Consider the following 5,312-nt stretch of genomic DNA (forward strand, 5'->3'; position numbering starts at 1 on the left):
GCCCATAACAAGTCCTAAAGGACGTCTTTTGGATATCCTCCTCGCAAACTCTCATATGATGATATCCAGATACCAAATCAATCTTGGAAAACCAAGATGCCCCATGCAACTGATCGAATAAGTCATTGATCCTCGATAGTGGATAACGGTTCTTGATCGTCAACTTGTTCAACTCCCAGTAATCGATGCACATCCGGTGTGAACCATCCTTCTTCTTGACAAAAAGGATCAGCGCTCCCCACGGTGACCTACATGGTTTAATAAAACCCTTCCCCAACAGCTCCTCGAGTTATGAGGATAACTCTTGCATCTCAGGTGGCGCAATGCGACAAGGTGCCTTGGCAATAGGCGCCGCACCCGGGACCAGATCAATCTGGAACTCCACCTGCCTCTCGAGAGGCACACCTGGAAACTCCTCGGCGAAAACATCTAGGAGCTCTCACACTATCGGAACCTCGGAGGTAGAACTCGGCCTCTCCGTAGCAACCCGCATATCCATCACGTACGCCAAGAAGCCCATGCAACCCTGCTGTAGACTCTGTCTCGCCCTGGCAGCAGAGCAGAAAGTTGATCCAGATCTGGTACCCTCGCCATACACCGTAAGCACTCCCCCACTAGGGTCTCATATGGTCACCATCTAATGCTCACAGCCGATCCAAGCTCCAAACCGACTCAACCAATCCATGCCCACTATGACACAGACATCACCCATCGCTATCGGCACCAAGTCTATCGGGAACTCAACACCAAAAATCTCAATTACACATCCCTGGAATACATCAGTGGAAAAAACCGCATGCTCGTCGGCTATATAAACCCTTAGGGTTCGACTCAACGCCTCACGTTTGATACTGATGTGATGACTAAAAGCTAAAGACACGAAGGATCGACTTGAACCCGAGTCAAATAACACCAAAGAAGGTGCAAAACTCACAATAAAAGTACCAATATACAACACAGTATAAGCACAAAAAATCTCAAATAATATAAATAAGGAAATACGTACCATCCACGACATCAGATGATGTGCGGACCTCCTCCTTTGTCGGCTGAAAAGCTCTCCCACGAGCCTTCAGTGTCTCGACCTTCGCTAACTGACTATCAGTAGCACGTAAAACAGCAGGTGCAGAACCCTGGGTTGATCCCTGAATGAGCTAAGGGTACTCAACCTTCCGATGGCCAGTGTGGTTGCGGTGAAATCAAACTACAAACCCCTTGGGGAAATCCTTCACCATGTGCCCCTTTTTGCCACATTTGTAGCAAACCCCTGCCCAAAACGATCCCTCGTGACTCTTGCCGCACTTGCCACAAGTGTGGCCCTTCTAGCCCCCAACTCTCGCATCAGTGGGCTTTGCCTGCTTCGTCGCCGGCTACAACTGTATCGGTCTCCAGTCTCTACCCCGGGACTCCTCCTCCTCTCTAGTCTGCAACTCTCACTCAATCTCCCTCCTCCTGGCATTGGTCTGAAGCTCAGTCAATGTTTGGTATGAAAAGTTCGCCGCTAACTCCTATATATCCCTCCACAGTATGCTCATATATCGGCTCACACGTGCCTGCTTAGTAGACACAAGCTCAGGGCAAAACAGCGACTTCTAGTGGAGCATCCTTGAGATCTCAGTCACAGTTTCTGTCTTCTGCTTGAGTGACAAAAACTCATGGGCTAACCGTTCCCTCTCCACCGAGGGAACATACTCATCTCGGAACAACTTTGTAAATCTCTCCCATGTCACTGCAGCGTGATCTGCAGGAGTAAAGTTGGCTATTACAAACTGTCACCGGTCCTTCGCTCCCAAGCGAAGCTGATTCAACGCAAACCAAAATCTCAGGTGCTTAGGGCATGAACACGTGTAAAAACACCCCTCAATGTCGGAGATCCATCTCATAGCAGCAATCGGATCCTTTGTCCCATCAAACTCTAGTGGCTTCGTGTTGCTGAACTCCCGGAACAACAACGAGTCACCTCCCTGTGGCCTAGTAGCAACTACAGTTGCGGTTGCTGCAGCAGTAACAACCTCAATAACAACAACATATCGCTCATCAAATGTCTCAACCAATGTGGTCTTGATAGACCCAAACATCTCCGGTATCGCCTCTCGGATAGCGGTGGACACCTCCTCATGAATGGTCAAGCAGATCTCCTCGTCACTGGCACTACCACGCTCGGGGTTGTGGCGTGTACCCACCATGATGTCTCTGAAACACAACATAAATATCATCAAAGACTCGTTTGAGCATACTCACACTTGATTTCCCGCCCCTACATGATCCTTAGCACCCTAAGGATTCTTACTTGGGTTGCATACAGATTCGGTGCTTTCAATAGTACGGGCCCAATACTACCTTCCACGCCAAGCTTGTAACGCCCGCGTTTCCAGGCTAGGCATTTTAGTTGATGTAATAGTCTAGGTTAACCCTTGTAACTCTTTTTGAAGTATTAATGACGAAATATTTGAGTATTAGGTGAATTATGTGTATTTGTGTGCTTATTACATAATTATAAAGATATAATTAATAAAGGATAAAAATAAGCGTCAAAATTAAAGTGTGAGATAAGCCGATATCTATGGATAATGTTGTGGTGGTTGAAACGAGGTTTTCGAATATATAAAGAATTCCGAAATCCGAGTTATAACAAAGAAGTTATGACTTGTCGAAGTTTCGCGACAGAACCGGCACGACCCAGCGCGACGTAAATAGTGAATTTAAGGTAGATAGATATCTATCCTTAGTGATCTAAATGAGAATTGAAGATCTCATCGATATTAGTGCAACGACGGAAAAACGGACGAAAACGGAGTTCAGATGAAGGAGTTATGAATTTCGAACGGAGTTTTCCTGTCCCGGCCTACTAAAAATAATATATAAGTAATATAATTATAATATATTAAAAATAAAGTCAAAATTATCCAATGGAGTCTAAATGAGAGTTGTAGATCATAATCTCACCTTCGCGTTGATATAAAGAACGTAGAAAACGGAGTTCGTATGCGAAAGTTATGAATTTCTGAAGTTCGGGGCGCGAAACCCCAAAACTGTCAGAGACCACGACGTGGAAAGCAGTGCCACGACGTGGCAAGTCTCCTGACACCTCCAGGTGTCCCCCAGATGCAACTTGCGATGACGTATGCAATGACGACCAAGCCCACGATGTGGAAAAAGGATCCTACGACGTGGCAAGGGCCAAATTTGCCCTATAAATAGATTTAAAGGGCCAGCCGACTATGGTTGCTCCATCCCTTCTCTCCCACTCCCGATACACCCTCTAAGCCCTATTTTAACCCCCCGAAGCCCCGGTATCAACCCCAAGACCCGAAGCATGTTCCGAAACCCGAAGATCCCAAGAAGAAAACAGTTTCCGAGCCGAAGCTCTGCCCGCGAGAAGTTCGATTTTTGTGAAGATCTTCCAGATCTGCTGAGGATTACTACTACTGTAAGCAGTAGTACTGTACGATCATCTTCTGATCAAGTGAGTGTATGGTTAATTTCTTCTAACGCATAATTATAAAGTATTTTATACGAAATACGTGTTATGTGTATATTTTGTGTTATATGTGTGAATGTATATTCACTCTCTTCTATCTCATGGATCTGATTTGTTTTCTATGAAATATGTGTTATGTGTGTGTGCCTCATCTGTTATGTGGAATATGTATTGATTAAAGCATGCTATACAGGTTTTTAAACTATGTATAAAAATGTATATTTTTATCTACTAATATGTTGGGTAGAACATGGGTAGATAGTTGGTGTGTAATAAACAGATGAGAGGCCTCGTTGTTGTTTGATTTAGTCATCTAGCGGAGTTTAGATGATGACCACAGACTTTTCTAGACAGTCATGTGGAACATTAGCAGGCTCGCCACCTGTAGGTGTTAATGAACTTGGGTGTTCATTCGCTGTACTCCATCCCCCTCATGGTTGCCTTATTTGACTTATATTGCTGAGGAACCCCCGAAGCATGTGTTGTCATCCCGATGAAATATTCTTAGACTAGGTCCCTTGTGTTAGTTATTTTAGGGACATAAAGTAAGAATAACGGGAATGGGTAATTGGGTTATTGTTGGTTGGTGGAAATTAAATATAATTATTTATTGTGGGTTGAAAACCCTATATGCTCACCAGGCTCCCAAGCCTGACCCACTCAGTTTTATTTGTATTACAGGAAGTGGCGCAAGGGCATAAGATGGATGAACCATCAAGTTGTTTTGTTTACAAGTCTGTATATGTATATATTTGTTGAATGACTTGTAATGTTATCGTTTATGCTTATTGGTCTGTATCGGAACATGACACCCCGAGTTTTGATTATATAATGAAAATACATTTCTTTTATGAAATGCTTTGGTAAACATTGTTTTATCATGTTTTGTTTTTGGGAACAAATTCCGCAACTCTTTCAAATCAAAAGGATTTACTCTGAAATTATTTTAAAAGCATAAATGAAAATCGGTCTTTTCTGGCCGAGATTTTGGGGATGTCACAAAGCTATAGTCACCTCAAGTCCTCCTCCTAGGGTCCCAATTTACAAGTACTCTCTATCTCATGAATATCAACTACTCTCTCAATAGACCCCCCATATGCGCATCCAGGTATCTCTCCTATATTATCTCTCGACTCAAAACTCTTTCTAAGTGATTCCTGCTAGATACTCTTACTTAACACATACTCAAAGCAAGTAACAGATAACATCGATCAACAACATCTCCTAAGCTAAGGCATCACAAATCAGGCAACTCTAGCCCTAAGATATGAAATACCTAGCCTATCCTCTAGCATGCATCCCTAATATCTCATGAATATCTCATAACACAAATAAGTAAGGGTATTTTAGGAAATCACCGTTCAGGCTCTGGCTGATTGTACACACTGTCCAACTCGCTTTTCTCTTAAAACTCTTTCTCATTTTGGAAAAAATCACTTCCTTTGAATTTTTTTTCTCAAATCCTCAGTTTGAGTCCAGACACACCTGAAGGCACATCCGAATCCCTCAAACTAAGGCTATGATACCAACTTGTAACACCGTAAATTTTCAAAAAAAAAAAAAAATCATTTTTAAAATCACATAAATCCCATCAACACGTTTCACAAATCCCCAAAATGTCAAATTATCAAAAACACATATTCCTAATTCTTTGAAAAAAAAATCCAGGATCCTAAAAGACATCACTCCATCTCATGTGTACAATCAAGTTGGCATCTTCCCACGATCCTGAGAAGTACCTGAAACACATATCACATAACACGGTAAGCACAAAGCTTAGTGAGTTCCGCAAAATACCACACACAACTCATTAGCCTCTCATGGCTATATC

Source organism: Lactuca serriola, chromosome 8, assembly GCF_051521515.1.
Source record: "Lactuca serriola cultivar US96UC23 chromosome 8, Lser_US96UC23_V15, whole genome shotgun sequence".
Lineage (NCBI taxonomy): Eukaryota > Viridiplantae > Streptophyta > Magnoliopsida > Asterales > Asteraceae > Lactuca > Lactuca serriola.